The sequence below is a fragment of the Helianthus annuus genome, chromosome 1 (assembly GCF_002127325.2).
Source record: "Helianthus annuus cultivar XRQ/B chromosome 1, HanXRQr2.0-SUNRISE, whole genome shotgun sequence".
NCBI classification, from domain to species: domain Eukaryota; kingdom Viridiplantae; phylum Streptophyta; class Magnoliopsida; order Asterales; family Asteraceae; genus Helianthus; species Helianthus annuus.
Window position 1 is genome coordinate 75,506,093 of NC_035433.2, and position 25,931 is coordinate 75,532,023.

At 35.5% G+C, this 25,931-nt stretch overlaps 1 non-coding gene across 12 annotated transcripts; it reads right to left on the reverse strand.

Annotated features, from left to right (window-relative positions):
• Positions 1–6,499: 6,499 nt before the first annotated feature.
• Positions 6,500–13,702, reverse strand: LOC110912409. Of its 12 annotated transcripts, none has more exons than XR_004866645.1 (14): positions 13,232–13,689; positions 12,994–13,101; positions 12,292–12,378; positions 11,908–11,965; positions 11,593–11,804; positions 10,912–11,028; positions 10,649–10,709; positions 10,456–10,544; positions 10,273–10,330; positions 9,951–10,170; positions 7,587–9,388; positions 7,384–7,439; positions 6,803–7,018; positions 6,500–6,704 (listed from the first exon to the last, which is right to left on the reverse strand). It is a non-coding gene; the product is annotated as an uncharacterized LOC110912409 (transcript). The 12 variants fall into 12 exon arrangements; XR_004866647.1 differs by lacking the exon at positions 6,500–6,704 and having other exon boundaries at positions 6,732–7,018; positions 7,587–8,864; positions 9,270–9,388; positions 13,232–13,688; XR_004866649.1 differs by lacking the exon at positions 6,500–6,704 and having other exon boundaries at positions 6,732–7,018; positions 7,587–7,855; positions 8,624–9,388; positions 13,232–13,686.
• Between the last annotated feature and the right edge of the window lie 12,229 nt (positions 13,703–25,931).

The window sequence follows — 25,931 nt, forward strand, 5'->3', positions numbered from 1 at the left end:
GTATTTAGTTTGTGAACTTTTGATACCGAATCATGGAAAACGAATTCTACAATGCATTTGCTACTACCCCGAGTACTCCTGTTACAGTTACTCAGAGTGTAACTATGGAAAATGAAACGGGAACATTACAGAAACCTCCAAAGCTGATGGGCATTGAAGAGTATCATAGTTGGAAAGAACGTTTAGAAAATTGGGTTCAAGCAAATCATCTAAGATCTTGGGAAAGTATTGAAACTAAGTATGCTAGACCACTGTCTGATTTGGGAGTTGCAAAGATTATCTCGGAATTTTCAGATAAAGAGAGAGATATGTACAAGGCAGAAAAAATGATGGTCAGTTTACTTCAACAAGCTGTGAAAGAAGATATTTTCATATTACTTCAACATGATGGTAGTGCTTATTCGATTTGGGATGCACTTCGCAAAAAATTCAAAGGAAGTGCAGAGATGATCAAGAGTAAAAAATCATTATTGAAGAAAGAATTTGAATTGTTTACAAATGTGCCAGGTGAAACTATAAAGACTCTCATTAAGAGATATTGTCATCTAGTGCGTTCAATGTCTCGATTGGAAATTACTAAAACTCCAGAGGAATGGGTTGAGAAATTAGCCGATGCGTTACCTCAAAAAGAATGGGGTACATACCTCATGATTTTGAAGAATTTCGGAGAATATAGTAGATTGTCGATTGCACAATTTATTGAAAAACTTGAGGGACAAGATCTTGAACAACAAAAGATTGCTAGAATGAACAATTCAAGCGGTCAACAAGACATTAAGATGTACTACAAAGGAAATGTTCAAAATGTTGAAGCAAGTCCAAAGATCCAAACCGCTTTCAGTGCAGAGAATTCATCCGGATCACTCAATCAAAGCTCAAACAACAACAGTGGATTTTCTTCATATCCAAGTGTTAATCCGAATGTTTCAACTTAAAATCATCAGTTCCAAAGCTCAAACAACAGTAATGGTCATGTGTTACACTTCAACATCACGTTGCATCTTCAGAATGGTCAAATTTCTCTGAAGAAGTCGCTAAAGGTCATATGGCATTACTATCTATAGTGTTAGAATCTTACGAGAGTTTGGTTGCGGGAAGGATCGGAAATCCTATGTTGACAAAAGATGATTACGATCAGATCGATGCTGAGGAAATGGAGCTTATGGATATTAAATGGTGTTTAGCAAGCGTGTTGAGGAGAGCTGAGAAATTTAAGCAGATTACTGGAAGAGATGACTTTCATGATGCTAATGTTTCTACTTTAGGTTTTGATAAATCTAAAGTTACTTGTTTTCGATGCAGGGAAAAAGGACATTTCAAGAGGGAATGTACCAATCAAGAAGCAGGTGGAGCTTAGAATCCGTTCGGAAATAATGATTATTATCGGAAAGCTATATATCAACAAGTTGCTTAACAACCGTCATCATCCCATGCTATTGAAGATGGAAAGAAGAAAGCTTATTTAATGATGATGAAAGAGTGCGAGAAGGTTTTAGCTGGGACAAATACATTCCGGTTGATTCAAAGTTTAGAGCATTTATTGCACAAATCGTTCAAAAGCCAGAGTTGTTGAAAGAATGGATTGATGTATTTGCAGATGATGAGAAAGTTCAAGATGAAGAATCTGTTTCTTCAGAAAGTTCAGAAAAGACACCAGATTTTGATCAATCATCAACTGATAGTAGTGATGATGATGAAGAAATTAATCAAATAAACATTAGAAAAACTCATTTATCTATTGAAAGTTTCAAATTTTATTTTGGAGATAAATTGGAGAAGTTAAAGGAGAAACGAGCTGCAAAAGAAAAGAAAGAGGCAAAATGTGAGAATGTTGCTCAGAAGGTGAAGAATGAACAGAGTGAAGAAGTTAAAATTGTTGAGAAGATTGTTGAAATTGAAAATATTGTAGAAGTCATAAAACCTTGTCTAAAATGTTTGGAACCTTGCAAACATTATGAAGAGAAAGACAAGAAGTATAGTGAGCTTGACAAGATGAAAGAAAAATTATTGTTTGATGTCAAGTATGTGAAAGAATCATATGATGTTTTGAACAGAACAGTCAACAGTTTGCAAAAGACAAACTCAAAAAGGGAATATGCTTTAACAATGATGAATGCAGTGATGATGTCTAAGCAGAAGGCTATAAATCATTATATTGAGGAGTGTGCAAAATTGAAGCAGGAGTTGGAAACTGAAAAAATTGAGAATGAAAGAATCAGAAGATTGCTGCAAAGTTATTCAAGTTCTGATTATTTGATTGATAGAATTTATCCAACTGTTGCAGGTTTTGAAGCATTTCAAGATGAGAAGCCAGAAGAGAAGGATACTGGTAAGAAACAAAGTGTCAGTTATAACAAGTGTCCGCCTCCTATATGGGAAGGTTATTCTCCCAGGAAACCAAATGAGGAACAAGTCAAAAAGGCAGTCAATATAAAGTTAAAGTCCGAACAATTGATGATTTACCAGACAACATTGACGTCATATTCACATCATCTGACACTGATCATGAGTCTGGGTTAATAAAGAAAGTTGTCGATCAGGTGTTGGATAAGGATGAGGAGTCAGAGTCAAAGTCTGAGTCTGAAAGTTCGAGTTCATCATCAGTTGACAGTTCAAAATCGTCGGTTAAAAGGGTTTATAATAAAGAATTTCTGTTATCAAAATCTAATTTGAATGACGAACCAATCAAAGTGGCATATACTTTGAATGATTCAGACAAATTATATTCTGATGAGGAATTTCCAATAAGAGGTGTTAAAATTGAAATAATCAACAAGGTTTTCAAATTAACAGAAATTAATATTTCTGAAATAAAAGATGTAAATCTTACTGAAAAACCTAAAAAATACACCTCAAGAGTTCAACAAAGATTGAACAAGAAAAAAGGTTACAGTTCTGGTTCTGGTTTTCAAAAGAAACCAAACCATAACAGTAATTTCAAAAAGAAAGGTTTAGGTTTTACTTCACCCGAAAATCATAAAAATGAGAAAATTTCTAAAACAAAAACAGTATTTGTTTCAGGGTCAAGTTTTGAAGAAGAGAAGAAAAGCTCATTCTGGAAGCAGTCGAACAAAGCATTTTTTGCAGAAAAACAAAAGTTTGAAAGGAATGGAGCTAATTACAAAAAGGAAACAAGAACTTGTTACCGATGTCAAGAAGTTGGTCACATCGCCTGGAATTGTTCAAAGGCAACTAACACAAAACAGGAAGTTGTTTCTAAACTCAAAGAAAAAGTTGTTGATAAAACTGAACCACCAACTGAAAAATTCAAAGTGTTGAAAAACTGAACATATGAAGTTGGTGAATGTTCGAAAAGGTTTTACAAAAGAAGGGTGAATCTTAACTACCAAACATGGGTTGCTAAGAAATCAGATGTGAAATCTGGCGATGAATCTGACTCGTCAAAGTCAGAGGAGCCACAAGTTGAGCTAAAAAGTGATAATTCAGTTCCGCCAATGGATGATGTAAACTTTCCATCATTGCGGGCTGAAAATTTAAAATCAAAAGTTGGTAAAATGGAGATTTCGAATCAATTCTATTCTGAAAAGAAAGAATTTGATGTCGAAAAAGCATTTAATGACAAAGTGAAAAATCTTTTTGGAAGAATGGTCGATGAGAATGAAAAAGGGGTAAAAGAATTTTATGAAGCAAAAAGGAATGTTCAAACCCCGAGTGAAACTGAAAATGTCACACCCAAAGCTAGTCAGGCTTGGGTGTCTGTATTCCATACTTAAAAATCTTGACTTGCCGGAGCTCCCAAGTTGGTAATCGTGGAGCATGAATCAGCATTTTTCTTGAGAAATTCACGAAAATGATATTTTGACCTACAAGTGGTTGTATTCTTGAAAATTGTCATATTTCAATTTACAAATGGTATGGTTGATAAGTGAACCAACAAGTGGTTGAAAAAGAGGTTTTCATCTACAAGTGGTTAATCAAGGTCATTAAGTTGAACTTGATGTAACTTTCATACAAATGATTGAAAAAGAAAAACAATGTGATGAATTTATCCCCGATCTTACAAGTGGTTTCAACAAAACTAATTTTCCGGAAAAACCATTTTGATTAAAACAAACTTAATTGTTTTGAAATCATAATGGGAAAATAGTTTGTTGTCAGGGGGAGTTCTGATTGTTTATGCCAAGTGGATGGAGAATTGAAGCAATTCATATCAGTTTGTCACTTTATTTATACAGTTTTTTCAAATTTTCTTGAAAATCAAAAATTGAAACATATTTTTGATTTTAGGGGGAGTAAAAATTTGAAATTTCGAAAATTTGAAAAAGCCAAAAACATGATAAAATCTAAAAGCCAAAAACATCGTAAAAATAAAAAATGAGTTTTATTCTGAAAAAGAGGAAATGATAGTACATCAGCGGACTATCACAACACGCTAAAGAATTGGAAAGTCAAATGGGATAAACGGTCTCACTGATGATATGCCAGTAGGTTTTACTCATTCAGTAGATTGTTTTAGAGATATAAAATTAAATATCAAAACTGACTTATCTTGTGGGGAACATCTCTCGGATATATGGGTAACCCCCGAAATCTTGTTTGAAAGACTTTCTATTTCTGACATACTAGGTCTTTGTGCGTGATGATATCTGGGGTATCATACCTGGATTTCTGATTTTGTGGAAGCAATAGCCTAGTCCTCGTATAATGCTCTGCACTGCTTTAATCATAAATCTCACCCTCAGCATAAAAAATGATGAAACATTGAAAAATGCTAATCATGTGCTGTTGAAGAAAAGATCCCCAAACGGGACACACCGAAAGACGAGCCATCATCTCTTTGTCTGAACGGAAGTTCTAACCTGAGCTCTCATGGTCTCGTATTTACCCGTTTACAGATATCATTAGTGTACATTCACCTGTAAGACTGAATATAGGAGTCTGGATACGGGAGTATATTCTGAGGTGGGACACGCGAATAAGTTTAAGTTCTTAAAACACTAATTCTCGTATCTCGGAACAGTTGAACTTTGTGTGAAAATTTAAGTGGATCAGTATACTGACAATCTAAGTGAATCGTTTAGAACTTAAAATGTTTAAAGCTTAACGGTGTTAATGATTTGTCTCAAAAACTGATATGATCCTCTTACACAAACTCACAAAAAAATTGGCTGTAAATATTTCTTTACTGCTTTCCAATTTAAAAAAAAAAATCCAAAAAGATTGTGTTTTTAGCATTAAATTTTGAAAAAATAAAAAGATTTTATTTCATCTTATTTTCGACAACTGATGTTAAAGAGCTGATTTTCAAAATTCTAAGTGCTAAACATGATGGACAACAGGTTTGGGAGAGTGTGTTTAGAAATAAGAAAAATGATGTTCTTACAAGTGGTCATCAGAAAATATGAACGATATCTACAAGTTGGTTTCTAAATTATTTCAAATTTTTAAATTTGTGAAATTTATTGTGAGGTAGAGTTTGTGCAGGTAAAAGCAGCCAGGTTACGATTCTGAAAGCTATGCCAAAGCCAGGTTCCGAGTCCTGTGAACTTTCAGCATAAGGATATGCAGATTTAAGCCAGGTTCCAGATCCTGTTGCTACGAAGAGCCAGGAAACATTCCTGAATCTGTGAAAGCTGTAAAGCGTGAGCAGAGTTTGAGCCAGGTTTCTGATTCAAAGCCTGTAAGTTGTGAATTCCAGACTGCGATCCCAGCTTATTGAAAGGGGGAGTCTGAAGACATTAGAGCCAGATACAGATTATGAATCAACATTCAAGGGGAAGTTTGAATGATAGAGCCAAGTTTGAATCCTGCTGTCCACGCAAGCTGCTGATGCTAAAGAACTTAAGGAATCAAGAAATCTGATCAAGAGAAGATAGAGACAGATTGAGATTCTAGAAGAGAGAGAGAAGAAGAGATAGAGATTGAGGATGCTTACAGTGTCAGATACTTTGGAAAAAGCGTGAAGACTGATCAAGATTGAAGACTTGTCATGCTGAAGACTCGACACTGAAGACTTCGTCAACATCCAAGGGGGAGTCTGTTGGTGCATATGTCTGTCGACTTCGTGTTGTATCGAGTCTTGTAATAGGTTAGATAGATCAGGGCACGTTATACGAGAAAATCAAGAAACAGGTAGGATGAAGCCATTTCGCATGAAATGGAACATATCCATTTCGTACGAATTGGCACTAGCCAGGTCGTGTGAAGCCATTCCATGCGAAATGGGTTTCCTATAAATAGGTGCCTTGGTCATATCATTTGTAACGATTCTGATTCCGGTGCCGAGGTGCTGCCGAAGTGTCTCCAGTCTGTAAAACGTTGTTATATCAATATAGAAGACAATTAAAGTGTATATCAAGCTGATTCAACATCAAAACGTTTGTTTCCGCCTCTCGTTTTGATCAAAAACTCTTCTGAACGACTCGTTTGGTCGTGCAAACGATCCTACAAGATCCATGGAATAACCGGCATTGTGCAATGTTATGTGCGAGAGTGTTGTGGCATGTGAGAGGAAAGTTTTAGATTGAATGGGAAAATGGAGTAAAAATTGTGTGTTTATATAGAGTAAACTAGTCTAAGTACCCGTGTATTACACGGATGGTCTCACAATAAATTATATTATTTATAAATGTTGACCAAACTTATAAATGATGCATACTTTTCCCACCACCCCTACCACGTCAAGACCCTCCATCACCACCTTTCACCTTTTTGCCTCACAAAGATCAACAACTCAGTAAAATCTATGAAAGCAACCATGAAAAAACAAATCATTAAACAAATTAATTTATTAAAACAAATATCAAAATACACAGATTTAACTTCTAAATATAAAAAATACCCTTTAAGAGCACCAGATTCAAAATCTTAAGGAATAGGCATCCTTGAAATCTCTCCACATTTTCCAACAACAAATAACCAAATTGGCATACTTCCCCATATATATGCTGAAATTAACCCATTTAAACTTCAATACTGCTTCTTACTTTGACTTCTGAGGTCAAACTAACCCAATTGGAACATCAAAACTATATTGCAGATTGGGTTCCCTGATAGTCTAGAAATAAATGGAACACCAATTGATTAGCAGGGTATTTGTGGGTACGTGAAATTTCTAGTGGCAGTTTCTCACGCTTATAAAAAAAATAATAGAACTCCAGTATTATATTTTTTAAATTAATTTTTAAGAGGTACATGCTTTTTATAACACTTTTAGCGCATTTCATTTGCAGCTATTCTTTATTTGACCCATTTGAAATTAAATGACCCAAATCTGGACCATTCATAAGTAAACGGGGACAAAATTCATACTCCAGTGTGTTTTCTGTATTATGCATTCAGTGTCATTGTTTCAATCTCATTGCGTTGCAAATCAACCCAGTTAAAATTTAACAAAAATTAAAAAAAAGAACTGAGATATACCGGGTGATTGGTGATTGCTAAATCCAAGGATGATAAAAGTTGTAACAACTAACACTCTGCATAATCAAAGGTATGAATGTTAGTTAAGTTGCTTTGACTAAAACCCAAACTGTTCCCAGCTGAATCGGTTTGGTTTTAAAACTCGTTATTCAGAACCAGTTTTTTTAATGATCCCAAAAATCGGTCAAAAAAGGGGCCAGAACCTGCATAACTGTGTTGTCATGTGTTGTTGCTGTTTTCACCGAAACCAAACAAAAAACCTACAGATCGCTGAAAAAACCTGCACGCTATATCGTCCATCAAAAACGTTCGTTGAAAAAATCTGCAGCGACGCTACTGTTGGTTGCATTTTTCGCTAAAGAAACCTGCGTTCTTTTGTGGTTTTTCGCACAAAAAGCTACAGACTGCGTTGTTCGTCAGAAATACCTGCACACTGCATCGTTCATCGAAAAAAACCGGAGGCTGCAGATCGCTGAAAAAACAATGTTTCGTCAGTCCAAAAAACCTGCAGCGACGCATTTTCGTCTGTCGAAAACGTTCGTCGAAAAAACCGGCAGCAACGCTGCTGGTTGCCTTTTCGTTGAAACAAACTGCGTTTTTTGTGGTTTTTCGCAGAAAAAACCTGCGTTTTGTGAGGTATTTTTGCCGGTAAAATTGTGGTTTTCTTGGCCGAACCGGGTGCTACAAAAACCTGCACTTGTTTAACGTTTTTTTTGCTGAAAAAGTATGCTATTTTTTGGGTTTTTTTTTTTCTGAAAAATCTGCTAGTTTTTGGCTTTAATTACCAGTACCGGCATCGAAGTACGGTATTCAAAGGTAAAAAATTGGATAAAATACCGTTTCTTGCCGAATCGGAAGCACCGATCCCGAAAAATACAAAAAATAGGTGGCAAAATTCAATAGGTACGGTTCGGTTTAGTATCGGTATTTTTCATGGACACCCGACATCAATTTGGTGAAGTCCATTCGTTTTCATTTGGAGTATATTCTTTAATACATTTGAATTCATTCAGTCGAATTGGTACAAAACAACTACCGATCATTAATACTGTCTTGAACCCATGAGCCTGAAAAGTACACTTGGTGTTACTAATGAAGTTTTTTAGACTACTAAATCATAGTGTGATAAGAAAGACCAAAACTTTCTTATTTATTCAGTTGGTACCCCAAAGATTGATGCGACCCATTCCAGAGTAAAATATAACTAACCAAAAAACTATCTTAATGAAGGATAACTAACCTCAACAAATATAGAAACAATTTTTGGCATATATCGGTTGTTGGGACCCTAAAGTTCCATGTCTAACTTGTGATATAGATAGCAGAGTTTGTTAGAAGCAATGCAAAAAGAGGTAAAGGAGAACCAAAAAAAGCATTGCCCATACTTGCCTTTCCACCAATGAACAAAGTATCTCGTGAACACCTTTAGCCTCAAAAAGATCTCCTTTGATTGGCAAATAGCTTAACCATGCATGAATAGCCTTCCAAACAACATAACACCATTTTATTAAGTGAAAAACAAAACCAACTTACAACTTTTCCCGTGTTTAGCTACCAGCATAACGTGTAATTCAACCTCAGAAAGAAAGAAACGGTATAGTAAAGAGAAGAATTGTCTAAACGGGTCGGATCAAGTGGGTTTGCAACATTTAGAGGATTGGTGCTCAACTAAAAAACCTACATTGACAATGACATGTTCATTTCGAAAGCAAAGGTGGTGGCTCATTTGAAGGGACAACTGAACTTGCTACTTCCAGAGGGTTGGTTGTTCGAACCCAATGACCGAATCGGTTCGGGTTCGGTTATATTTTTATAATATAGTTTTTAAGTCAAATAACACGCTAATAATATTTCAAATGAAAAGATAAAGATATTTGCAGACTTACTCGACCCAACTATTTTGACTCACGCTAATAGCACTGTATGCAACGTGTAAGACCGCCAGAAAGAATATGAGTATGTGCAATTGATGCAGCCACTTCACAGTTATAATCGGCACTTTCCCCTATAAAAAACGGAGCTATAATATCAATATAATCGTAAGTAACATGACCCGAAACAGGTTAAGAATATAATCATATTTTGGGACCCGATTATTTTATTAACAGTGTTTAACCCGTGTATGACCCGCTTAACAGTTTACAACTAATCTACAAGCACTAACCTGTTTATAACATGTCAACCTATTTAAATAAACAGGTCAACCAGTTTAAAATTAGAATATAAAATAAAAAAATATACTTTATAAGGTCAAGCCACCAACACCATTACGATCCATTTAACCCATTTATTACAGCCCAAGTATGACCCGATTAACCGATTGGGACCGACTTACAACCACCAACCCATGTAAAACAGGTCAGCCCGTTTGACCCATATAAAAAATGAGTAGACAGGTCATGTTCGGTTTGCATGATTCTTAGTGTAATAGTGTACTGTCTGGGTTAGCATTGATATCTTTGAGACGCATAAATATATGGGTCATATTCAATTCAACCCGCCAATCCGACACGATTGCCACCCTTCATACACATTGCTTAAGATGGAATGACTAACTAATTATTCACCTCCTTGCAGGTAGACTTTGAGTCACCAGCCAATGATCTACCATGCTCGTACCATAGAAGCAATCGACGGGCTCCTTTTTCTTTTTTCTCCGCTTTATCTTTTATAGCACATGGCAACATTGTATCAGCAACAGCAACATCAACTGGGATGCATATCTTTCCGCAATGTAATATTGAGTAAAAGCCAATATCAGTGAGATGAACCCCAGAATCATCAACTCTACAAATGACAAACAACCAACGGTTGGATATAAGAACTGCTTTTTGAAGAAAAAATGGGAATTAATTAAAGTTTAAAAGAGATGTTGTGTAGTTTAATTACCAGCTTTGACCTTTTCTAGAGCTTCAAACAAAGCTTTCTTGTGCTTATCTGTGAAAAACTGGTTGTAAAATTCATTATATCAGTAACCTCTAAAAAGCTAAAGATTGAAGTATAATATTGAAGAGTTCTTAAAATTTAAAAATAAATGCTTACTATTTAAAAATAAAGTCCTTGACAACTTACAATGTAAAAGAATATCGGGTTTTGAGTCCAAAATCGGGTGTGTGCTCTGACAAAAGACGTTTCATGAGTAAGCCTGAATCGTGAAGGATCTGTATATTCAATGAATTGTTTAGAGTCGATGAGTAAAATAGGCGATAATGGTATTTCTCTAATTAAAATACGAATTGATTATTTTGTACACCACCAAAATTACCATTGGAAAATTCATAGTCGTGCGAGGATGTCTCCTCCTCCCACATCTTCCAGCCGCGGGTCTACAAAAGAAAAAGGGTACTAAATAAGACTTCTTTTAGCCTACACCCAGACCGTTAAACAAAACTCAGACAGTTGATTGCATATTTAATGCTAGTAAGTGACTGCAAACATGAAACTTGACAAAACACAAAAAACAACTAAAAGTCCACTCATTGCATAAAGGATAAAAGAAGTCACAAAATGGTAGTAAATGCAGTATACCTTTAACCTCCCAAAAGCCATTGTAATAGCACTGTATGCAATGTGTAAGACCGCTAGAAAGACTATGAGTATGTGCAATTGATGCAGCCCCTTCACAGTTATAATCGGCACTTTCCCCTGTAAAAAACGGAGCTATAATATCAATATAACGTAAGTAACATGACCCGAAACAGGCTAAGAATATAATCATATTTTGGGACCCGATTATTTTATTAACAGTGTATAACCCGTGTATGATCCGCTTAACAGTTTACAACTAATCTACAACCACTAACCTGTTTATACGATGTCAACCTATTTAAATAAAGAGGTCAAGCAGTTTAAAATTAGAATATAAAATAAAAAAAAATACTTTATAATAAGGTCAACCCACCAACACCATTACGATCCATTTAACCCATTTATTACAGCCCAAGTATGACCCGATTAACCGATTGGGACCGACTTACAACAACTAACCCATGTAAAACAGGTTAGCCTGTTTGACCCATATAAATAAATGAGTAGACGGGTCATGTTCGGTTTGCATGATTCTTAGTGTAATAGTGTATTGTCGGGTTAGCGTTGATATATTTGAGACGCATAAATATATGGGTCATATTCAATTCAACCCGCCAATCTGACACGATTGCCACCCTTCATACACATTGCTTAAGATGGAATGACTAACTAATTATTCACCTCCTTGCAGGTAGACTTCGAGTCACCAGCTAATGATCTACCATGCTCGTACCATAGAAGCAATTGACGGGCTCCTTTTTCTTTTTTCTCCGCTTTATCTTTTATAGCACATGGCAACATTGTATCGGCAACGTCAACTGGGATGCATATTTCCGCAATGTAATACTGAGTAAAAGTCAATATCAGTGAGATGAACCCCAGAATCATCAACTCTACAAATGACAAACAACCAATGGTTGGATATAAGAACTGTTTTTTGAAGAAAAAAATGGGAATTAATTAAAATTTAAAAGAGATGTTGTGTAGTTTAATTACCAGCTTTGACCTTCTCTAGAGCTTCAAACAAAGCTTTCTTGTGCTTATCTGTGAAAAACTGGTTGTAAAATTCATTATATCAGTAACCTCTAAAAAGCTAAAGATTGAAGTATAATATTGAAGAGTTCTTAAAAATTTAAAAATAAATGCTTACTATTGATTCCTTGCTTCAATTGAAAAAGAGAAAGAAACAAAACTATAGCCAGAGGAGGATTGCTATTTTTTTTTTTTTGAATGACGATAAATTTTATTATTCAAGCAGCTAGCAAGAAGGTAGAAGCCAATAACATACATCATTCAATAAAGAGTAAAAGACTCATAGTTCAGCAAAATTTCTGATTGAATTGTAATAAACGAAAAAAATAACCAAAGTATAACAAAGACCTTGAACCGAAGCCATCTCCTTCTCAACTTTTGCGTGCGTTACTTGAAACGTGCCTGCTTCTTCTTCATATCCTCTCTGAATCCTGACTTCACAAACAAAAAAATACAACAATAGAATAGAAATTAAGTTAAGGCTTAAACTCCCTTCACATAAATGCATTCAATCCACAAACAACAAAAAGACACACCTTGATTGACTAAGAAAACTGATGTATAAAGTTGAATGAAAAAACCCTAAAACCGTTAAAAGATGCATCATAAGTTTGATATTTCGAAATTCAAATCTGAGATATTACCTTTGTCACGAATATGAAGAAAAAACACATCTACTTCTGGTTTATTACCTTTGTCACGAATATGAAGAAAAAACACAGACAAAAATATGAAGAACCCTATCAAATGCCTATACAAAATTAATCACGAAATAATCTACTAAAATTCATAATACCTTCAATAAAAACACATCTACTTCTGGTTTATTACCTTTGTCAATCAAACTCACTGTTATATAAAACCAAATTTCATATAAACCAAGACATATTCAAAAGCAAATGATGTATCTCATTCCTAATAAATTCTTACAAACCTCTTCTCAAATTCTAGATCAAACTAATTCAATTGTATCACTCCTTTATCTTTTAATTTAAAGACATAATCATCTTCTTAACACATAAAAAGCATACCATACAAATCGAAAATAACCTGAGGAATCTGCTAAGGTAAAATCATCAACATATTCATTCAATTCTTTGAGTGCAGCAGGTACATCAGACGACACTTTTCCACTATTTGCATCTTATTTCAACATCTCTGTTATACATATCAAAATCATCCAATAAATAACCCTAATTATTAAGATATACAGAACCCACAAATCAAAATCAGTAAAACTCATTATCCAATTCGAATTCAAACCCAATTCAAAAAAAACGAATCGAACCTGTAAAACATTAGATGGCGTAGGGAATGATTGAGACGAAGATTCAAGTACCACAAAACCACTGCTGTCGTGACTTCTCCACCATCAACATTAGACCCACTGCCGCCGCTAGACACAACCACCGCCTGGTTTCGCTGCCTCTATCATGATTGATGTTTCAATTAGGGTTTTGATAGGTATGAGAAACTACAATTTTGATTAAATACGACTGTCAATTAGGGTTTTCATAGGTATGGAAGACACTGAAAGGAGTTTAATCGGAGAGAGAGAGAGCGTGTGAAGGTAATAAAGGGAAAAGAAATGGAAACGTATTCATAATTTTGTAGAAGATTTTGAAGTGATTGATGATTAATTGGAGTTTCCATATGAAGAACACAGCTGTTTCACAAATGAATGAAGGAGAATGGATGAAAACATTTTGCCGCTCACAAAAGTGAAGGAGAATAGATGAAATCCATTTTGCCGCTCAAACACACAATTATCTGGCTAAAGACCTATGCCACATCATTGGTCAATTGGTCAACACTATTTTGTTTTAGTATAAGAGATAGATTGTTTGAAAATTTTTGAATTTTTTTTACTAGTCGTTGAGGTAAACGACTAATTCCAACACCCAATGAGAACATGACACATGTGCACACATATTAACTCAACGCCGGGGAAATTCTCCAAGCCCTTCTCTCAACTCCGTGTACAACGTCGGATGCGGTGTGGTGCGTGTGGCGTAAAAAGGCATAAACGCTGCTGATTCACACCCACACTGTATGGTCTTACAAGGATTATTTAAATTTATCCCTATAGTTCCATCAAAGATACTAAGAAAATTTTCGACCTTTGCTATATTTGTTGCAGCCATGCTATCAAATATTCGTATCATCTTGAAAACAACTTTTCTAAAAATATCTAAATTACAAATTTGTGCTTTATAATTTCGGAGAAGTGTTTGTAGCTTAGTGGTAATAAATATGTAAGAAAATAAAATGTAAAAAATATGTACATTCTCATGAGGTTTCAGGCTGCTAGTCATATGGCAAATAAAATTATGTAAATTTAGAAGTTGAATTTAGTGGTGTGAGAATTTGTTTTTAAAATATAAAAATAAAGTATATACACCTTGGAATAGTGTACAAAGTATTAAAATGTGAGAAGTGTAAGAAATGTTTTAAACAATTAAATATTTGATTTAATAGTTGAGATTAATATAGATAAAATTATAAATTATATTTTAATTATTTGAACTGATTTGAAAATTGTAGGGGTAATAGTGTCTTTGTATATGTTTCAAATTAGGTAACCTCTCCTAAATTTTAGCGATTCACTCCTAAATTCTAGCGATTCAATTTTAAACTTATTCTAAAATCCGTACATCTAAAAAATCCAGAAATATGTAACTGCAACAAGAAATATATAATACTATACATCCATCATATAACACTATATAACACCGTATAACACTATGTAACACCATATAACACCATATAACACTATATAACAATATATAACACTATACATCTATCATAGACATGCTATCAGAAAAATATAACACTATAACACTATATAACTCTAAATAACACTATATAACACTATATAATACCATATAACATCATATAACACTATACATCCATCATATAACACTATATAACACCAAAAAACACTATATAACACCATATAACATTATGTAATACTATATAACACTATATAAAAATATATAACACTATACAGTTCTAAACGAGATGACACAAATTCGTAGATTAATTCTTAATTCGTATTCTTAAAATTGAGGGTGGCGGTTATGGAAGGTTATCAATTAATTAAATGAATAAGAAATTTTTTTTTGAATGAAATAAGAAAATTATTTGTTTACCCCTTTGAATTAATTTAGATTAACAACATATGTCATCTCCATAATATTTCTCACACTTCTCACACTTTTGAATTAATGTACAGGATCTTCAATCTATACACCTATATAAAAAATAAAAAAAATGTAGAATAAACGAAAAGGTGAAATAAAAAATATATATGCCCATGGCTTTATAGCCTAGTGGCATTTTAGGGGTAGGATAAGGCTTTGGGACCAATAGGTCCTGGGTTCGACTCTTGCAAAGGGGGTTTTTCCATATTTATTGGGTTTCCTCATGAATTGGTGTATCGGCATTATGCCTAGTGGAGATGGATATGATCGGGTAGTTCCGCTGGTGGCACGATGATACTCCAGTGGTCCGTCAGTGATCCAAATTTGCCGTTAAAAAAAAAATAAATAATATATATATATAAGCAATTGAGGGGCCAGTTTTTGATAAGTCTCATGATTTCATTTGAATATCTCAAGTTATTTATTACATGCAATCATTAAACAAGACGATTTCAGTTTCTATCGATAGGTTATAATTTGTATAAACTCCTATAGTAGTGGTAGTCGATACGTCTCTAATGATTAAATATCATAATTTTTTTTAACTGTCAATAAAATCATTTGAAATTGAAACAGGCTTAGATGATTAGGAAAAGATATTCATGCATAAAATTAACCTCCAATTTCTTCTTAATTTGTGAAATTTTTAGATGTAGTTTTTTCAGGGCTGGTCCAACAATTTTGGTGGCCCCAAGCGAAGTGAAAATCCGAGGCCCTTTTCCATTTTTTTTATTCATACTTATTTGTTATTGTATACATATGTGGCCTAACTATAAACATATGGTGCGTAATTATGCAAAACCGAACCCTGTATATAATTAGAGAGAATTTGAGACAATTTCTAAATAATATCTTAATAAAAACTTGTTACATCCCAACACACGCAAATGGTTTTCAAATTTGATTAATAACTATAGTTAAATGTTGATGTTTAGTTTAGGCTAACACAAAAATATGGATAAAAACTTGTTATCATGTTTTAAAAAATGATTAATTAAATATGTATGCTTTAGGATACGTCACTCTACGTAACTTGTTTTCTAAACTTATTCACAAGGAGTTATTTTCAAAATATATTAACAAGAGAATTGTTTTCAAATATTGTTAACATTAACAAAAAGAGATGATAAAAAGAAAAAAGGGATGATAAAAAGATATTGCTACTGGGATTTGAACCCAACATTGTCCAGAGACGTAAGGTTCTTCTTACCACCATGCTATGCTAAGATTAACAGTTAAATCTATCACGACATATATAATATTCATACTTTACGAATATATATATTTTGAAATAAATCGGAGGCTCTTTTTTTCTAGAGGCCCTAAACGCTCGCCTCACCTTATAACATTAACGGGCCCGCCTCACCTTATAACATTAACGGGCCGGCCTTGAGTTTTTTGAAGAGAGTTTTCTCTCTTCCCTCTCTATCTCGACACACACATATGCACACCTACACTTTTTTTATCTAGTTCTTTAAAAACCCACTTTTAGCCCTTCTAGTTATACTTATAATTTATCTGGTCATAACTAACTTTCTTTCATTTAAAGTTAACTTTAGGGAAAATAACTAGGTTAAATACTCCTAGTCATCGTGCTTCATACTAAATGCTAAAATTTCAATAAGCTACTAGTTAACGTTTAGTGGTTCGTGACGCTAGTTACCATTTTCCATACGAAGGTATTAAGTATAAAATAAAAATAAGAACATATACGCATTTTGGGGTGTTACATTTTAAAAATCATTGTGTAACAATATTCTAAAAGCTTTTATAAAATCGTCAACGAATTTAGCTTCGAGCTTGGATTGCACAACTAAATTAATAATATGCACTAACATATATGGAGAAAATTGCCTCCACAAATCAGTTTATATTTTAATTTAAAATTTTCAATCGTTGTGGTATTATTTGAGGTATTATCGAATGACATTGAAAATAATTTATTTTGTAAATTAAATGTTGTTATTGTATCATCGAGTAAATTACTTTTTGAGTCCTTGTGTTTTAGTGGTTTTAACCACTGGAATCCAAAATCAAAAAGTTTAACGCCCTAAGTCCCTAACCGCTCATTTTATAACGTTCTGAGTCCAATTTTTAACTCTTGTACTTTTGATTTTGGACTCAAGTGGTTAAAACCACTAAAACACAGGGACTCAAAACGTTATAAAATGAGTGGTTATGGACTCGGAGTGTTAAACTTCTTTATTTTGGACTCAAGTGGTTAAAACCACTAGAACAAAGGGACTCAAAAAGTAATTTACTCTGTATTATCTTTAATTTTAAATAAATTAGTGGGTTATGTGGAGACGGAAAACTTTCAAACGCCATCGTCCGTTTCATCATTTGCCACGAATTGGGATCTATCCGATGGACGGCGACACAGATGTACGATTCTTGTAAACTATGTGGAGATGACCAAACATCACTAGTTAAGTTCACACAAGTGTTTAAATTTTCAAAAAAAAAAAAACAATTAAATCATTTTTTGCTTCATTCCACAATTTTAAACAATGACGTCTAAGTGTAGAAAGACTTACGTGAATGTAACGGATTTGAAGCGTCTCTCGAATCATAGTTGTTAACCGAGAGTTGTCTATGTGCTTGAAAGTCAACGCTTCTTGAATCACCAACTTCGCCATTTTACCTTGAACCGCAACGGGGTCATAGCGAAATATAGTACTGATGTATTACAAAATACATCTATTTTCCGTGTATAGTTTGTTTAATTTTTGAGTCCATTTGCGTCGTTTTTAGGTAGAATGTGTATATTACTGATTAGTTTGTGTTTTCCAGGTCTCAGGTGATAAAGATAGCTGAAAAGGGAGAAAAACGAACCATATATTTAGAAAACCGGATACTGGAATGCGTACGGGAGATGAAGTTAAACTGCATAAGAACCGAGAGAAAATACCTCGTCGTGTCGTGTGACGGGGTAAAGGAAGCCTCCTCGCATCACGCGAGGAGGAGGATTGACCGGAGTTGACTTTTAGCTTCTCGCGTCACATGGCCAACTATGTAATGCTCCTCGCACGACGCGAAGAGCCTGTTTTCACAGAAAGAAACGGTGTTGGCTAGGGCTGTGAGGTAGATTGTCGACTAAGGGTACTTTATTAGTCTAATTGGATAGCCCGTCAGGGAGTTTACTTAAACCGGTGAATTAACAGCTTATTAGGTTTCCGTAGGTGTCTTCACGAGAAGGGTCGAGGGTTCTGTTCGGTTACCCGGTATGTTTAGTACTTTAAGATCCCTGTTCTATAACAATTCATGTCCGATAGAAAGCCAACTTATAATAATGTGTAGGATTCTAGCCTAGGTAGTATTCTTATCATCATCTGAGTAAAATCCAAAACCCAATTTGCGTCTTAGTTCGGTTATTAAGTTAGTCTTTAATTAATTGCAATTTAATTTATTAGAAAACCCCCCTCAAAATATAAAACAATTTAGTCATGTCAGTCAATAAGTCTAGTGAGTCTAGTAACGTAATAAATATAGTCTCGTTGGTTCGATATCCGAACTTACTTAGCTATTCTAGAGTCGATCGATTCACTTGTCAGTTAGTAGTTTGGTCTAGTTTTAGAGAGTATAGAGTTTAACTTAGTGTCTAGATTAGGGTTAGGGGCTGTTTGGTAGCCTCTTAATGATCATTCAGATGCTACCTCTTAATGGTTTAAAACCTCTAAATGAATAAGAGGTAACCTCAAGTCTGAATGGTTAAGAGGTAACCTCTGAATGGTAAATCATCACATGTCACATTCTTCTACATTCTCATTGGTAAAATTCTTAATAGTTCCATTAAGAGGTAGCCTCTTAATGGCATTCAGAGGCTACCAAACAGCCCCTTAATTTAGTTAATAATTATTAAACTACTTTTGCCACATCAAGTACCATCACCACCCAATTCGACCTGTTCGACATCTGGAGATTCTTTTAACTCCTTGCAAAATTTCCTATGAATATGCTTATTCAAAGTAGAGTTTGAATCACATTTTACCAAAGTGTCACAAAACTTGTAACGAGCCTTTGTAGAACCGTCATTCATCTCCACCAAATCCCAATTGCACCATATTTCCTTGTTCCGATTATGCGGATCCTCAATAACGAACGGGGCGGAGGAAGAAACAACACCAACATTTGATGTTGATTTGGATGCCATAACGAGTGTAGAAGCTAGAAAGTGTAGAACAAGAGTAAATTAAGAGTATCTTTTGCGTTTTTTGGGTTCTTTAATGCGTTTTCGAGTTAGGTAATCAACCATTACATCCCCCAACTATTTATACTCATTTGTGGGGGGTCAAGAATAGGTTCTAATGGTTATAAAATGGTTGAAAACAACTATATAGCCGTTACCAACAGTTGGAATCGATTCCAACGTGTTTCAACGGTCATAACCGGTTCCTACCCAGGTACCTTCGGGTAGGGCCGGGAACCGGTTTGGGTAGGAATCGATGAAGAACCAAGTAGGAACTATCAGATAGTATTAGGTCTGAACAGGGGGTTGACGCCACCCAGTAGGACCCGAAACCGGTTCCAAGTCGGGTCCGGAACCGGTTTTTTTATCCATCTCTAAATTAGACCCCTCTAGAGCATGAAATTACTGCAACTTCATGATCTTTTTATGTGTTAATCGAACTACAGTACTTAATTGTTTTTTTATTGTGTTAATCGACCTACGCTACGTAAATGAGAAAAATAATTTGGCACTTTTTGTTTACCTAATGTTTATATTTAGATCATGGGTAGTTTATTTCCGTTTATTTCAACACTAGAGGGTCACGTTCCAATTATTTCTTTCCATGTAGCCTATATATGGCATTGCATATTTGTTATGGTATTCGTATGTAACCTTTTTAATCATTTAGATTATGCACAACTTTGTGTGCAATCCTTGTGTGTGAACCGCCCCAGGTTCCTACATGCAACACTTTGTTTATTCCACTTCAAGTTACCAAAGACGACCATTTGCAACTTTAAAAAGAAAACAATCAATGAGTTGGAGGCGAGCCGAATTGGAGCTCAGTTTCTGGCTCAGCTAGAAAAATCATTCAAGCAGATTCAACCTGTATTGTTACTACTATCACGAGCTGATGCAAGCTTGACTTAAACTCAGCTCGTAAAGACTAAACAGGGTGATTTAATAACATTAATTATAACCTCTTTTTTTTAAATAAAAAAACCAACTCACCTTCCAGAATTTGAACCATTCACTTTTTAGATAGCGGGAAGACACCTTTAATATAATGGTGACCTCTTGTTGATTGTAAACTAGTTTAAATAGGTCGATTATCGATTCCATATAAAACCATACGTAATGGGCATTATAGAGACGTGAAGGGCTTGATAACGCCTCCAACACTGTCCCTGGGCGTCACAGGGGCATGAAGAGTAAGGGACGTTTATAGTATAAGGGTGGAGGGAGTCGTTCAATCACTTTAGGGTGCTTGAGTTATTCTCTAGCCAATAATATCATGCCATGTCAAGTCCCCATTCCACTCCCCATTTTGCACTCAATCACTAGCAATGGTTGTTTAAACGCCTGGAGAGTGGTAAAGAATTTAAAAAAAATTGTGATTAGTTGAAAGGGGTTGGGACCCACCATTAAACTCCACTCTCTCCTCCTTCCCTCCTCTTCCCGCATCAGTGAGTAGCAGGGCCGGCTTTGGGCCTGGCAAACCCGTGCCGACGCCCGAGGCCCAAAATTTCAAAGGGCCCGAAAAGTCTTTATAATCTTAAATTATATATTTAGTATATTCATCTATTTATTATACAAAAAAATATTGGTGGTGTAGTGGCAAAAACCATCTCAAATAATATAAAGGTCTCAAGTTCAAGTCTTTGTTCTATCACTAAATTTTTATTTCTGTAATCCATTTACCCTTAACCATAATTTTGGGCCTACTTCTTTTCGTCGCCCGAGCCCTAAATTTTTTCAAGAGTTTTCGGAGACTCCTCTGATGAGTAGTCACCGATTTTAGTCACCGATTTAGTCTTTCACCGAACACCGAATGGAGAGTGGCGGCAATATCCCGATCGGCAAACTTGGTCCCCGCTCCCCGCCATGACTCCGTTCACCCTAATTAAAATATATAAAATGGAAAAACTTACAAAAACATTCTCCATCGGGCTCATAGAGACGTGGTAGGCGTTATTAGCATTATCGTAGTTGATAAATGAATCAGCAACAGCCTACAAGAAAGAATGACGATTAAATTAACTGTTATTAGTAGATATTGTTATTATAAAAAAATTTATTCACAAAGCACATTACATTATCACTCTGAGTGTGTGCCTGTTCTTTTAGCGTTTGTACGGTGGCCGGAGTCCTGACAGTTTTTTGTTTTGGTGACCACCGATATGTTTGTGCAAACTGTGACATGACCATATCGGTAAGTCTCCGGTTGTTCTCGATCAGCCTCTCGTCCATGAGTGATTTAAATTGTGAAATCAACTCATTCTCGTAATTTGATTGAAACGTGGACGTAGGGGGGATAAAATTCTGTTGTGGAATCTCATGTTGATTCGGTGCCGGATTATAACCTTGATTGGCGCCATCGTCACCAAACAAAGTGTTCATTAGAGATGCCATCTGTTCTTGTGTGCCGACACCGGTGGCTGCCTGCATTTCGGGATGGATTTGACCCGTGAACCCTGTGGGCATCTGAACGGGTATTTCCGTGGCCATTTGAACCGGATTCTCGCCCGGCATTGCACTGGCATACAACCGACGTTCAGCGTCTAAATAATCTGAACTGGACACATATCACTCGCTTCGCGACTCATTTTCAGTGGGCAATATAACCAAAGACGGCCTAAATTCACGTTTCTGCAATGTTATAAATAGAAAAACAATTATTAAATTATTAATATTTATCTTTCCAATTTTGCTCCCTGTTCGTTTGTCAAATTTACCATTTTAGTCCAAACCTATTTTTTTTTTTTTGCAAAATAGCAGTTTACACCCTAAACAGCCCACCCATTATACGTTAAAATATAATATAATGAATTATATATATTTAAAACCAAAATTTTTACCGTTGCAGCTAGTTGAAGCAATCCGTCCACAGTGCTCGTCATAAACTTCTTGCCTTTATAAATCACTCGTTATACGTTAAAAATATAATACATAAAGTTTAACATGAGATGAAACGGGTTAAAGGAATCTTCTAAATCACTCGTTTTAAGATAATACAATGAAATTTCCATCACTGAATATTTAAGGCAAATATAGATATAAACAGAACAATTTTTTTAAGAACAAAACCACAATGCATCAAACTAGAATTTGAAACCGAACGGTTAGAAATATGGATCAGTGCCAATCATCAATCATAAAAGGACACGTACCAACAATAAATTAAACAAACTGCTACCCTTTTGTTTTAATCCTCCCATGCATGTTTTACAGCGGTTAGCATACTTCAATTTTAAATCGGATCGCAGGGTTCCATGTCACGTGAGCACTACTTTTCTCCAAGAATTATCATCTTACCGTTTATTTTTTATTTTTTTGCAGCCCGCATCCTTTGTCAGGACAATGGAAACCGGTAAGGAAGTCTTTTGTTTTTAGGTTGCGTTGACAGAAGGGAACATAATATCCCCATTCTGCAAATCTATCTGAAAAACCCGCCCCAATGGGGTTTTTACGATCCTGCACCCAAGTAGAAGATAATAAAACACAAAAATAAAGCCCTTGAAGGCATCCAGCTTTTCAACAGAATAATTTCTATCAGAGTATGTTGTCATCACAAAATAGTACCAAGCTCTTTCCAGTTTACATTTGGACCTCGACTACCAACATTGTAATGTTGGTCTGAATCCAATTCCCACAATTCATGGCTCCCAATTTGTAGCTGATAGTGACCCAGAAAGAAACCTGTTTAAACATTAACCAGGGTCACAATAATTATGGAGAATGACACAAATAGATATGACTTTTTTATTAGAGATTTATTTCACTTACAAACTAATGGCATCCAGGTCTGTAGTAATGTTGTAAAGAATTACTGATACTGAGTTGCAGCCTTTCATTCTGGGAAGAGCATAGTTGTCAACTCCAGAATGTTGCCCAGAATCTTGATAACGAACAATGAATATCACAATGAACAAAATAAACACAAACTAACCTTGATTGAATGAATAAGAGTAATACAATTGATTTCGAATGTAATGAACAAGTACAAATGAATCTAACTATCTCTATTTATAGTTTCCTACGGGTACGAGTGAATAGACGTGTCTCTTCGTGAAAAGTCATGTCTCTTAGATGTGTGGTTGAGATTGGAACTTGAAAAGGTGTGTTGATTCTCGTCCGCATGATCAACAGTTGCGTCCTTTCCTTGTTGCCTTGATACCGGTTCGAAAATGGTGTGTGTAGGAGACACACCCATTCGGTTATTGAGGGAAGTTTCAAACTTCCATCTTGTCAACTTTGGTCCTTCAACTTTGTAACCGCCACTTACTAATAAATCTAAACTATCTATCTAACTATTAACTAATTACATAATAAACCCTAATACTTATAGGATGTGAAGAGATTATGATTTCATTCACCTCCCTAATCTCGAACATCCTTAAGTTGCACCTTGATCTTTCTCCATGTCTTGCTTGCCATCCTGCACTTCTCCATTTTTATCATGAGCATGTTGTAGTAGATCGCTGCAGTCTTCTTTGATTGCCATTAGGAGAGTTGGTTCATCGTCTTCCTGCACCAGATTTGTTTCTTCTTCTCTTTGATTTGATTCAGGACAATCTGAGGCATAATGACCAAACTTTTGGCAATTGTAGCATTTAATCTTGCTTAAATCCTTCCCAAACTTCCTTTGGTTGCTTCTACTCTTGTAAGCATCATGTGATGAGTCTTCATCATCATCTTCTTGTTTGAACTTTCCATCACGCCATTTGTCTTGCGATGAGTTGAACCTTCCTTGTCCATTCTTCCCAAAACGCCTTCCACGACCATAGTTCTTGTCGCGTCGCGTATACATAAGTCTTTCTTGATTATATACCGGGTTTTCATCGACCAAACCGGTCCTTTCTTCATAGGCTTTCAACCTTCCAATTGTCTCGTCTAGCGTCGTTGTTTCTAAATCAGCGAATTGTTCAATGGTTGCAACAATTTGAGTGAACCTTTTCGGTACAGAACTCAGAAGTTTCCGTACTAAAGTTGGTTGATCAAAAGTTGATCCAAGACCACTTGCCCTCGTGACAATGTTGTTTAGTCTTGCAGTGAACGAATCAATAGTGTCTTCCTCTTTCATCTTTAACATCTCAAACTCTGTTTTGAGCGTTTGAAGACGTGCCTTTTGCACTCGATCTGCACCGACGTGTCTAGTCTTTAATGCATCCCAAATTTCTTTTGCACTCTTGCAACTTGCAACTTGTATTATCATATCTTCCGGTAGTGCTTGAAATAAATAAGCGGTCGCCATCATATCCTTCTTTTCATCCGCTTGCGTATTTTCTTTTGGTTCTATCATTTCCCATAATCCGTTTGCCCTCAAAATGGTTTTTATACGGATTGCCCATACCGTATAATTTGTAGACTTTAAAATAGGACACTGAAACTGGGAGAACGAACTACCCTCTCTAATTACTACCGCGTTTGACGGAGAGGCTCCTCCGGAATCCGCCATAATTTCCTTTCCAACAATTTTCACTTTCTAAACTTTGGTTTTCTCCTAAAACCGAAGTCTATGATTCCAAAAAAAATTCACACTAACTTTCTAACGAAATCAAACCAATTTCTAAATCTTATATAAATTCCAGAAAAAATAGAACGTAGAACCTGGAATTTGCGAACCGGCCGACTTCTCCTTATCGTGATTCACCGCACGGTTTTCTGACTTTTCTTAACAACCCTCTTGGCTGCGTTTTTTTTTCTTCTTCCTTCTTGATTCGCGACTCTCTAAATACAAACCAAAAATCAGCCCCAAACCCGCTTGATTTGCTTCTAAACTTCTCAACTGAACACCCTATTGATGCTTTGATATCACAAAACTTCTCAGATTTTGTGTCTTTTGCAGATTTCAAACAACCCAAACTTCTCAGATTTGCGATTGCTTCTTCAAACCGGAATACAAACTTCTCAGATTTGTTTCCGTCTTCTTAACCCGAATCGTAGCCTCTTGCCGTGATTTGAATTAACAAAAACTCAGAATCTGAACACCCTCAGTGATGATCAGATAAAAATCGAACACCCTCCTGATGAACGATTAACGAACGAACAACAATCGTACCCGCTTGATGCGATTGGTGTTAAAACTTAACAAACAAAACCCAATAAACGCCTCCTGCGTGATCAGAATTGCTAGGGAATTCAACCACCCGCCTGATGATCGTCTTCCCGAAACGAATTTGAGCCCTAGGCTCTGATACCACTGTTGCCCAGAATCTTGATAACGAACAATGAATATCACAATGAACAAAATAAACACAAACTAACCTTGATTGAATGAATAAGAGTAATACAATTGATTTCGAATGTAATGAACAAGTACAAATGAATCTAACTATCTCTATTTATAGTTTCCTACGGGTACGAGTGAATAGACGTGTCTCTTCGTGAAAAGTCATGTCTCTTGGATGTGTGGTTGAGATTGGAACTTGAAAAGGTGTGTTGATTCTCGTCCGCATGATCAACAGTTGCGTCCTTTCCTTGTTGCCTTGATACCGGTTCGAAAATGGTGTGTGTAGGAGACACACCCATTCGGTTATTGAGGGAAGTTTCAAACTTCCATCTTGTCAACTTTGGTCCTTCAACTTTGTAACCGCCACTTACTAATAAATCTA